Source organism: Polypterus senegalus, chromosome 18 (genome assembly GCF_016835505.1).
Source record: "Polypterus senegalus isolate Bchr_013 chromosome 18, ASM1683550v1, whole genome shotgun sequence".
Classification (NCBI taxonomy): Eukaryota; Metazoa; Chordata; class Cladistia; order Polypteriformes; family Polypteridae; genus Polypterus; species Polypterus senegalus.
Window position 1 is genome coordinate 5,124,853 of NC_053171.1, and position 12,910 is coordinate 5,137,762.

The following is a 12,910-nucleotide window of genomic DNA, read 5'->3' on the forward strand; positions in this document are numbered from 1 at the left end:
GTATTTCATTCTTACTACACTGCATTTATCACACTGATGGCACCATTGACGTTTCTCGCATGGTGTTCATTATTAAAGAGACTTCAGATTCTCCAAACAGTTTAAACGGCTGATCGGAATGGAAGTCAAGAGATGAAACGCAATGGACGCAGGTGGGCGGGCGTGTGGAGACGTTCAGCCGTCGCAAACGGAATGGCGCTCCTCCCAGACATCAGGAAAGTCGAGAGCTGCGCTGTTCAGACTTTTATGAAGACGGGCGCTTTGTCTCTTAAGATCTACACGACTGACTGCAAATGTCCTCCTACCTTTCAGTGTCCTCCCTTTTGAACGCCAAATACTGTGGTCCTGCGGATCCAAAAATGGCAAAAATCCATCATTGACTCTGCTGTCAAAAATGCCGTCGTCGATAACGCTGGACTCAGCCACACCGGAGATCATTACGGACACATGATTGGGTTCCATTTGTCAAAATCTCCTTGAATTTAGCTGAAAATGCTAGCAATGTTTTTATAGCACCTTTCCTTTGATCAGAACTGTGGCATGGACCTTTACATGGAACGCGTCAAGGGCTTCCTGTTTTATTATTGGTGACTTGTGGCAAACGGGATCCATCAGGGTCCTTCAGAATGTGCAGATAGGCAGGCAGAGCTAAAAGGCACTAAATAACAGACAGACAGACAGACGTGAAAGGAGCTATGGAATGTATAGAGAGAGGATGGATGCTAAAGGCATTATATGATAGATAGATAGATAGATAGATAGATAGATAGATAGATAGATAGATAGATAGATAGATAGATAGATAGATAGATAGATAGATAGATAGATAGATAGATGAAAGGAAGAATAAAATAGATAGATAGATAGATAGATAGATAGATAGATAGATAGATAGATAGATAGATAGATAGATAGATAGATAGATAGATGAAAGGAAGAATAAAATAGATAGATAGATAGATAGATAGATAGATAGATAGATAGATAGATGAAAGGCATTATAAGATAGATAGATAGATAGTGAAAGGCATTATATGATGAAAATATAAGTATGAAAGATACAATATACTTGATAGATAGAAAACTGTGTCTTTAATACTAAAAATAATAATCCATTTTATTTATTCATACACTGAACACTCAAGGTCACTTTAACAAAAGCTAAAACTACAAATCAGACAGAGAGTCTCAAGCAGATGAGTTTTAAGTTTAGATGTGAACAGTGACGATGGCTCGATATTTCTCTGCTCGGTTCATAGTGAGTTCCAGACCATTCAGTTGCTCTGCTCCCCATGGTGGTAAGACGGGCGGAGGGCACAGTCAAGTGGATGGAGGAAGAGGATGTAAGGGTGCGGGAGGGAATGACAACATGGAGGAGGTCAGTCAAATATGGAGGGTCAAGGTTGTGGAGAGCCTTGAATGCTAACAGGAGAATTTCAAAGTCAATGCAGAACTTGAGTGGAAGCCAGTGAAGCTGCTGCAAGACAGGAGTGATGTGGTGATTAAGAGGGGGTTCTAGTAATGATGGGGGCACCTGAATTCTGGACCAGTTGAAGCTTATAAAGAGATCTGCAAGAAGGACCAACGAAGAGGGAGATGCAATAATCCACAAGACTTTGAACCAAGATACGGGAGTGAGGGAGGAGTGAATACGATTAAAGTTACGCAGATTTAAATAAGAAGACCGGGAGATGTTACTGATGTAGGACTGAAGAGATAAAGCCCATGTCAAAGGATGACACCCAGACTCTTGACGTGTGAGGAGTAGGACGCAGAGGAATTATCAATCTTCTTGTTCTTTCGGCTGCTCCCGTTAGGGTTGCCACAGCAGATCATCCCTTTCCATATAACAAGTGAACAATGATCGGTTTTGGATAATGTTGATTTTGTACCAATGAGGAGAACCTCAGTTTAGTTTCTGTGTAATTTAAGAAACTTTGAGGAGAACCAGGATTCAATGTCTTCCATGCAGTCAATTAGCGAGGAGGGTGGGGAGGAAGAAGTAGGTTTGCTAGTGAGGTAGAGCTGGGTACCATCAGCGTAACGATGGAAGTTAACTCTTTCAGGGCGGATGTCAACTTTTGTCAACAGGAGGTAATCAACTGTAGACGGTGATACAACTTGCTGCTACATTATAAGGAGGAACGTTACGACGTTTTGTATATTATCGCTGAATTGAACTCCTCCACTTTTGATGCATGCGATCTGCAGATCAAGACACTTGCATTGGTGGATTGTGGTGCTGAATATGTTTGTGTAGCTGATGTACCTACTGCAATGTTCACCTGGGAGGACCACCACTTCCAATGAGAAGAGGTACAAACCACTGCTGCCACCCCCGTACCCCACGATGCTAAGACAGCCTGGCAGCCCGTCTACCATGCCCATTCCTGCCAGCGGTCGTGCCACTCACTAGTGCCACAGCACACAGCCACAGATGTTTTATGTTGATTTATGCTTGAATCAATTGCTTTGTGTGCTTTTCAGAAAGCTGCATTTTTTGGAAAAAATATTCAGCCCTCAAAAAGTTTATGTTACGAGGGGAAGGAGGTAAATAACAAAGAGGATCAGATTCCCTAAAGAGGATTACTATCAAAAAGTCCATGAATGATTAGAAGGGAAACACCAAATGAAAGTTGTGAGGTCTTGGGGCTGCCCAGTTGCCCCCCTTTAATGGGCGACTTTTCTCATTGTCTTCATATCCTGGCACCTCATCGCCAGCTCAGTCAATTCCCTTCCCACCTCCCTTTGAGTCAGTGACTCAATCCTCTGAAAGTCCCGAGGTCACAGGACACGGCGCCTCCTGGTGCCCCCCCAGAATCAGTGCATCCATCCCCTGGCATCCACAGCTCACTTCTCTTCTGTAGTAGGCAGCAGGATCCTGCATTTCTCTTCCCAGCATGGCAAGTCAATCCAGCAATTCCGCTGTCATGTAAATGTGCCCTTTGCCTGGGGGGTACTCCCGTCTCGAGCCCAAACAGCAGGCTTACTGCTAATTATGAGGCCCTAATGCTTTTTCAGTGTATGATAAATGAGCCCCGGCGGCCGTCACCCTCACCTCTCTACGTTTCGCTTGCTTCACATTTCAAATTCTCGCCATTTTTTGCAGACTCCCAGACTCGTTCCACGACGGCGGCACCTTCAATCACTGCTATTGTGTGTTGCTTCTTCAGAAATGATGGAAATTCACTTTGGATGCCACACTCAAATCAAGGCACTTTTTTTCCCAGTTACAGCGTCTTTCCCGGGGCGATTCACTTAAAATGACCACTTTAGGACAATTACTATCGGTTGCTGAGCAACAGCCGGGATGGGTCGATATCTTAGAAGAGGCGTTTTAGCTTTGCAGATTATAAATGTCTCCCGAGCCCTGAGTGTTTCTGACAGACGCAGCTAATGTTTATTTAATGTCCGCCCAGCTCCGTGCAAAGCCGCCAGGTGAATCCTGACATGCAACCTTCAAGCAGCTCATTTCATTCAGCTTTGGAATGGTCCTTATGATGAAAGGCTCTCTATCAGCTTTATCTGATTCATCCGAAGTTGGATCTTTTTTTTTTTCATAGTGAAAGTGCATCCATTCAAATAGAAAGAATTCTGGGGAAAGGCTAGACATGGCAGCATCAAGATGTGGAGAGCAACTTTCATCCGTCCATCCATACGTTCAGCTTTCTAATTGTCTTCTCCAGTGCAGGGTCACATCAGCTGCTGCTTATCAGAGTACAACACGGAAAGTGCACTTGTAACAAATCTGATTTGGGCAAAGCAGAAAAAGCCATTCACTCATGACTGTTCCCAAAATCCCACTTCAAGGACATGACATAGCAGGCAGCACAGTCTTTGCTGGCAGGGAGCCCTGAGGGGGACACTAGTTCAACTGAAGCACCCAAACGAGAATCAGCCAATCAACATTTACTTTATATAGTGACTTTCACAAAACTCACATTAGTGCAGTTCAGAGATTCACAATAAAGAATGAAGCAAGTCCTAAAACGAAACTCCCAGGAACATCAGGAGGTCATTCAACGTCCACACAAAGAGCTGAAGGCACCAACAACACAAAAAGACAGAGCCTGCGACACAACAAAATGGCACCAAGGTTACAAAACAAACCACGCAGGAGCCAATCTGGACTTTCAGGGCTCTCAGCTACTGGCATCATTAAAGAAGGACACATTATAACCTACAGAACAGGATATCAATGGACCTGAGCACAAATGGACGACATCCACCAGAAAAGCATCATAGACTACCATTCAGAAGAAAAAGGCGCTATATTAAATGTACCCATCTTCAAAGGCCAACATTCAGAAATGGTGAAAAAGACTGCGGTGAATGAAAGGCGCGATAGACAATACGTAGAGTCTACCCCAAATAAACAGGTTATCTCTCTATCTATCTAATCCTGCCGACTACGCTGTCTATCTATTGATCTATCTATCTAATCCTGCCGACTATGCTATCTAGCTATCTCATCCTGCCGACTATGCTATCTATCTATCTATCTATCTATCTATCTATCTATCTATCTATCTATCTATCTATCTATCGTGTTTTCCCATCTTTCCATCTATCTACTAGCAGTAACATATAGAGAAAGGTGTCTTGGGCTTTTTCAGTGTAGTGCACCTTCAGTATAGAAAGGCGCTATATAACACCCACTTCATTGGCACCTATGATGACACTGAAAAAATATTCACTATATCTGACGGCGCCTCTGATTTGCTCTTCACTATGAAAAGTGAAGCACATTTAACCTATAAGAGCTGACAATGAAAATCTCTAAAGTGTGGAGCCTCTATAAAGCACCATATTCAGGACAGAAAGGCGCTATATAAGATCCTCTTCAGTGACACTTCATCTGGCAGTGCTGACATTTAAGGACTAATGAACAGAGTGTGGTGTACCTCTGAAGCACCTTGGAATGCTATTGTGTACTTCAAGGCGCTATATAGAGTATCAGCCACTGACTCCTATTCCATCAGTCCTTACTATTGTAAAACACAGGAAAAAGTAAATTGGGCTTTTTAATTTAATGCTCTCTAAAGGCACTATATAAAATCCTCTACAGAGGCACCTATGATCACTCTAAATAATTAAGGAACAAAATGTCACTGTACCTGAAGAGCACCTTAAAATATTCTTCACTATAAAAAAATGCTATGCAGAATATAATATCTAATCTAGAAGGGCTTACATTGAAAACGTCCATAATGGACTTTGGACAAAAGTGTAGTATAATAAGGCACCATATCAAATCCACTCAATTGACACTGTGACAGAGAGGGGGCGCTGTTGTCCCCTTGAACCCTCAGACCAGATACCAGACATTAGGTAAAAGTCCAATAATTTTCTTTATTTGGACTAAACAGTGCACAAAGCACCCTTCACTCCATGATACTCATACCATACACTGATAATCAATCCTCCTACTCCCAGAGGCATTGTTCCCTTCTTCCCAACTCAGCTCAACCCTGGGATCTCCCACAGTCCTTTTTAAAGTCCTTGACCCGGAAGTGTTTCTCTCTCTCTGTCCATTTTTATCTTCCGGGTCAGATAAAAACTCCTTTTCTTCAACCCGGAATTATGCCATCTCTGTTCACGTGACTGGGACGTACTCCTGGGCGGTATGTTTCTCCCTGCAGTGTCCTCTGGCGGCCCCCATGGTATTCAGCAGGGCTGTGAATAAACACTCCAATGTCTATGATGCCCTGCTGGAATTCAGGGCACCTCTCTGCTACAGGGGGGCTCCATCTGGTGGCCTGAGGGTATTGGTCAGGATGAATTTCCGGCCATATACCACAACACTTAACCCAGCATTAAGTCTTTAAGAGGAAGTGTAATGTACCTGAAGAGCACCTTTGCATGCACAATGGAAAGGCACCCATATATAGAATATGTACCTTATGTATCCTGTGTTTATAGTGAAGAATTAAAGGATACAGTCGACATTTTTCCAAATTGAAAGGCACTATAAATAATCTACTCCAGTTGCTTTGCTCACATAGAAGAATTTACAAAAAATAAAATAAATGTGGCTTTCCTGCAAAAAGTCTCGGAATGCTGGACTGGCATCCTGTCCTGGGTTTGTTCCTGGCTTCTGCCTATTGCTGCTCCTCAAGGCCCTGCCCAGAGTCACGGGTTCAAGTATCTGTAGCTACCTGCTGTTTTCTCACATAACCCAACAATGTGAGCCTCATGCCACTTTGCTTTCATATTTATGAACATTTACTGGATCAAAAAGCCTTCCGGAAAAATACTAAAGAAATATTTATAAATGTTATTGTCTGCCCGTCTAATAAAAGGCTGGCAACCACTTGAAAATGCCTCCTGCTAATTCCCAAGCATGGCAATTATTAGAGAGGAAAGGCCTGAAGCTAATTAGTGTCACTAAAAACTGTTCAAGTCAAGCAGTCACGCTGGCAGTGGCACAGAAGATGGGCACAAAGAGTGTCGGCTCCTTAAGGATCTCAGTGCCGCATTTTCTCTGACGTCCTTCTGAGAAGGTAAATGACAAAGGACTTCACTTGGTTTTGGGGGGGGTCACCTTGGTGCAAATGATGGGACAAAATGCAATCTGCTTCTTGTATGTGACCCGATTCAAGAAGCCCTGCGGTTTGTCTCAGTGAACATGTGACGCCTCTCAGCTTACCCGCGGACATGTAGGGTGTCCACTTGAGTAGGCTGGTCATCCATTTGTCCTGAATCTTTTGGATGCTGAGACCTTTACCTTAAATTAATTTCTAGCTCAGTAAAGAGGACAATGTTCACATCTCGGGTCCTCCCTGTGTGGAATTTGCATGCTTTCTCCATGTTTGTGTGCATTGGCGTCCTACCACAGTCCAAAGACATGCATGGCCTAGTGGGTGTGTGGCAGTGGGCTGGCGTCCTGGCCGGAGGTTGTTCCTGCTTTGCATTCTGTGTTTGGTGGGAGAGGCTTCAGGACCCCACGACCCTAAGCAGGCTTAATAAATGCTAAGGCATGATACTGAATGTTATTAATTTCAAAGCGGTCGACTACCCTTGGGCTGCTCAAACCTTTCTTATGTACCTTCAGTTTATTCAAAATGCAAGAATCTTTAGAAGACTTTGTGTTTGAGGACTTCCTTAATCGTTCTTGTTATCCTGAGGAAAAAAAAAAACAAACTAAGAAGCAGGTCAGGATCTTCACTCTCCAGCCCAGAAAATGCTCACCTGAACTCAAAATCTACCTGCTGCCTTCATAACCCAAAATAGGGAACCGGCAAAACAACCCATAATGCCCACAAACATATCACCTGAAGAGGGAGAATAACCGTTAACCCCCAGCTTGTGAACAGAAGGGCAACTTACAGATCATTATGAACGATAGTGTTATTAGCAAAATAAATCAGAAAATTAGGCAGAAAAAGGCATAAAGAAATTTCCTAAAAGGATATCCTAGGCGAGCAAGGCCAGCAATCAGAATTCAAGACAAAATATCGGCAAGAATTCCAAAATAAAAACAGTAAATTCCAACCAGAAATAGCGGAACTCACAGAACTCCACAGTGAAAGAAGGATTCCAAACTCCTCAGCCTTCTCAACTGACTTAAACAGCCAGAGGGAGGAGTCAGGAGTGATGACATCAGTGTGGCCCTGCCTCCTGGGGACTCCACCCACAAACAACTAGGAACATTAATAAATGTGGACACCGTACATAAATCAAGAGATATAACATAAAAAAATATGAAAAACAATAATACGTACATCAAAAACAGCAATAAGCCACCTAAACATACATTGATGCACAACACTCACATTGTTACGGGAGCCACCATCAGTGACGTCATCCATATTTCCAGTATAGATATGGCAGTTTTGCCGAAGCCGTATCCCTCGACGGTATTTTTTTTGCTTTCTCTTTGTTTTTATCTTTTTCAAAATCACAAGGCTTTGCACAAATAAAAAAGATGCGTAATTCATTATTACATGCGACACCACCCCCACCCATTTCTAACTGCACTCATTTCACTAACGGGACCCCCTCTGTCCCCACTGCTCTTCAAATTGCGCTCAAGTCACAAAGTGGTAAAACCTCCGGGCTCTTCAAATGCTGTCTGTGAGTCATCAAGGAACCTAAAAAAGGTAGAACTGCGTCTCAAGGCCTCAAAGGTGGAGAGATGCTGCTCTGAAATAAGCGTCGTAATCCAGGGGGACGGCGACATTGTTATCCCAAAGCGGCTCAGCAAAGAAATGCAGCAGTTGTTCCCTTTTGATGAAAAAAACACTTATTTAAAAATGCTCTTATTTAAACTTTGTGAGTGCTGATGAAATCATCTGGAGCGGTGCACTGGCTGATGGGAATTGTAGTCCCCACTTAGGCATTTCCTCAAGCTCATAGATAAGACGAAGGGAATGACGGCAGTAGTACATATTAAAATGCCTTTTTTTTACCGGATTCATTGCATATTATTGATTACGTTCATTGCCACCACGCCTCTCAAGTGCTTGATTAACACGTCTTCTTCGTTCTTCACCAAACTTTGGTTCTTTCACATCGCCTCCACAGATGGCCTTCTGTTTGTATAAACCATCACACCCCATTTCTCAGGGCGAGGCTTGATTTTACCGTATAATTTCTGGTATTTTGTAATGTCAGTTGTATAAGTCGAATGCGGAAAACTCACGCTATTGGTCCATGAGATTACAATATGCTAACGCCCACCTAAGAGAGTAACCACGGAGCACACGGCCTTTTGTTTCTATGTATTGTGCCTACGAGACCACACGGTATTTAATACCCAAACTATTCCAAAGCGACGTTTGCACTGATTTGTGTTTTTTGTATCTCACTCCCTCGTACATGTTTATCGTAAGAGCATACCTTATCGATGATGGAGCATTCAATCAAAATAAAATATAAAGCTGGTTTTAAATTAAATTAAAAGTCGTTGAAGTAGCGAAAGAAAGTGGAAACTGCGCTGCTGCGACAAAATTGGATGCGTCTGAGAAACTGGTGAGACATTGGAGGAGGAAAGAAGATGTAAAAAAAAAATAAGTGTCGTATTTTTGAACGAGCGTATAAGTCGGGGTCTGATTTTATGATCGATTTTTCTTGTTTTCAAGAGTCGACTCATACACGAGTATATACGGTACATTTGAATAGAGATGTTTGATCTGACAGCCCCGGTTTCTGTTCTCGATTTCCGATTCTGGTTTGTTCGCAATGATCTTTGTGTCTTCCTCGGGTTTAACCTTTGGCTTTCACTAATCGTGTCTCCTGTCTTATTGATCACCTCCTGGCGTTATGATTTGAAAATCTATTGGTATTTTTTAATAGTTTTGGGATCACAAAATTCAATTTTAGACATTCATTTTTTAAACCGTTTATCAGTTATATAATTTTTTGGGATTGTTTTAGCCACCATTAATATTTTAACAATTCATTTTGGACACTGGCTGTCAGGACAGAGTCCCGCATTGTCAGAGAGTTCACAGTTCACTTGTAAACGACATTCTGATACCCTCTGATGAAGGAAACTCCACTTTAATGATGTTGTTAGACTTAAGTGCAGCATTTGACACCATTGGCCACTCTGTTTTAATGCACAGGCTAGAAAACGATGTTGGCCTTACAGGCCGTGACTGTGCTCGCTTGGTTCAGTTCTTATTTATCAAATCGATTCCAATACGTACAGAAATGCGCTGACAGGACTCCATCATTACACACAGAAGTTCAATATGGTGTCTCGCAGCACTCATCGCTGTTTTCACTTTACAGGCTTCCACTGGGATCTCTCATTCGATGTCCATTTTCACTCGTATGCCGATGAAGCCCAGTTCTACCTTTCTTTTAGATCAAATGAAGTTTCTCCGATGTTGTCTTTAATTAGTTGTGTTAGTGAATTAAAGGAGTGAATGAATGAGAAAGACTTGTCTTTAAACACCGATAAGGGAATGACGCTGATCACAACAATATTCTGTCATCATTTAACTCAGTTGGTATCCCCATTAATTTTACTGAATCAGCCCACAATCTACGAGTTCTCTTTGACTCTAGCAGGTCATTTAAAGCGCGTATTACAAAGTTGTCCAAATCAAGTGTCTTCCATCTTAAAAATATTGTGAAATTAAGGCGTTTTGTAAATAAACAGGATTTGAAATATTAATTCCTGCTTTTATTTCTAGTAGGATTGACTACTGCAATGTGGTGTTCACTGGATGTTCACACTGTTCTTTATTCAGCCACCAGTTAATCCAAAATGCTGCTGCAAGAATTATTACAAGAACTAGAAAATACGAACACATAACTCCAGTTCTTAACTCCTTACACTGGCGCCCAGTTAAGTTTAGGGCAGATTTCAAAATCCTCCTTTTAACATATAAAGCATTAAATGGCGGAGGTCCAGCTTACTTGTCTGAACTTATCATGACTTACAAACCTGAGCGCACATTAAGATCTCAAGATGCCGGTCTGCTTAGGATTCCAAGAAATTAATAAAATAAAAGGGGGAGGTCGAGCTTTTAGTTACAGGACCCCCTAAACTGTGGAGTGGTCTGCCTGCTACTATAAGAGATGCCCCTTTGGTCTCAGCTTTCAAAGACTCACGACTTCAGTTTAGCACACCCTGACTAGAGCTGCTGATTAACGGTGCAGACTGGCATTAGCACTAAAACAGAAGTAACATCCATCCATTATCCAAACCGCTATATCCTAACTGCAGGGTCACGGGGGTAGTTATAATTTGATACTGACCCTCACCCGTTCTGTTTCTCTTCTCGGTACTGAAATGTGCCACTTGGTGCCACGGCCCACCTGCCTGCCTAAGGTAAAGTCATCCCTGATGGGGGATCACTGGAATCGTCGGGTAGAGGGGTCCTTTCATCAGATGAAACTGTGGAATGGCCAAATGGGGGAAGCAGCTTGATGGCTGAGGACTCCAGGACTCTGAACAAATCCAAATCATGTTATGGGATGTCATCTCCTGTTAAATTCTGCTCCATACCTGTAAATTCTTTATTTTTTATACTGTATTGAGGATTTGTTCTCTGTATTGTAGTGTATTGTATTGTATTGACCCCCTTCTCTGTGGTGGGTTGGCACCCTGCCCAGGATTGGTTCCTGCCTTGTGCCCTGTGTTGGCTGGGATTGGCTCCAGCAGACCCCCGTGACCCTGTATTCGGATTCAGCGGGTTAGAAAATGGATGGATGGAAAAGAAGCTGCAAAGGAAAAAACAGACGAATAAGGCATATAAAACTAATGACTGCAAAGTGAATCGTAGAGCGTATGGGAACACGAGGGCAACCATTAAGAAGGAGATCAGTGTAATCAGAACATACGTTTAGTGTGGCACTGCCCTCTGTACAAATATATTTGATAAATCTACGTTTCTTTCTGCTCACATGCACAGTTGACACACAGCCAGGTTTGGCACAGGGGCTCATCATTTAGAACTGCTAGGCGGGGAAACGTGCAGTCAGCCTGACAACAGTCGTTTACTGTCAGAGTCAGCATGAAATTGTGTCACCTTTGCCTTGTTTGGAATTGTAGTATTCACCAAAGTGCACATGAAGAAAGAGTAGAAAGCCTTGGCACATTGACTGGCACACCTTTGAAGCAGACGGACGGATGGGAGATAACGTCATCCGATCCTGAAAATCCTTCCAGCGCAGCGGCGAAAATGGCAGAGTCTACACTCCCGGACTGGGTTCTTGCCATTGGCTTCCTCCGTCTGTTATGCAGCGTCAGCCATCATTAAACAAAGCTAAGTTATTTCTCCTATGTGATTTCTCCTGCCTTTCTCTCTCTGTCCATTATCCTCCGCTCTTTTTTTGTTCGGTTTCCCTCGTCTCTTCCTTACACTCCCCTTTATTGCCTGGGGGAGCGGTTGTAGGTGCGATCGCCCGATTGCCACCCCATTCTGATAACAAGCCATTCAGACTGGCAACTCAAGGACCAACCTGGGGACAGGGCGTCTTCCCACTCCCCAGCCCGAGCGTGCTCATTATTTATTTCCATTCATCCATCCATCCATCCATTAGCCAACCCGCTATATCCTAACTACAGGGACACAGGGGTCTGCTGGAGCCAATCCCAGCCAACACAGGGCGCAAGGCAGGAAACAAACCCTGGGCAGGGTGAACACACACACACACACACACACACCAAGCACACACTAGGGACAATTTCGGATCACCAATGCACCTGACCTGCATGTCTTTGGACTGTGGGAGGAAACCCACGCAGACACAGGGAGGACATGCAAACTCCACGCAGGGAGGAAGTGAACCCGGGTCTCCTTACTGCGAGGAAGCAGCGCTACCCACTGCGTCACCGTGCCGCCTGATGAAATGAGCATCAACATCATAAACAGATGAGAGATAAAGAAGGAAGGAGTTAGACAGAACCTCTATCAACCTGTCCACCCTCACCACTTTCATGCTCAGACTTAAGGGGGCTGGTGAGGTGGGGGTCCCTCTACTGCTCAGGGTCCACCTGGTGAAGGTGATGTGGACATGGAGTTGTCCTGCCCTCCCTCTCATTTTCTCGACGCTCATCCCCATGTTTGTCATTTTCCAGACTTTCTCCCACTCCTTTATTTTTTCTCCTTCTGTCACCTCACTGCCCCGAATTCCTCAGCGTCCGCTGACTTACAACGGAGAGGACAAGCCCTGGATCTTGTGCATTTTTCTTTGTTGCTTTTTCTTTTCCTTTGTAATTTATTTTCCTCTTTGTAGTTTTCACACAAACAGTCCCCGTGACACAACAAGGTGTGTTACATTCGACTACAGCCACTTACACCAATTGAAGTTACACGTTCATTTTGAAAGTGTGAATCTTTATCACTTGGATGGTGTGGCTTGGGCCAAATTAGACCTGTTTTTAGTTCTTTAATCAAGCGCCTTTAATGAAGTGCTAACCGGCCTGGAAGTCACACGGTGGGAGAAAACG

General features: G+C 43.4%; 1 protein-coding gene across 3 annotated transcripts in view; it reads right to left on the reverse strand.

The window, feature by feature from the left end:
* Nucleotides 1-12,910, reverse strand: part of prkd1 (protein kinase D1) — a 266,398-nt gene that overhangs the window by 209,544 nt on the left and 43,944 nt on the right. The window contains exon 1 of one of the 3 annotated variants that reach the window (XM_039741301.1): nucleotides 7,049-7,093. The exons of the other annotated variants lie outside the window; for them this stretch is intronic. The gene's annotated coding sequence lies outside the window, so the exon portion shown is untranslated. Of the gene's footprint in view, nucleotides 1-7,048; nucleotides 7,094-12,910 lie in introns of those variants that run through there. 3 annotated transcript variants of the gene reach the window in all.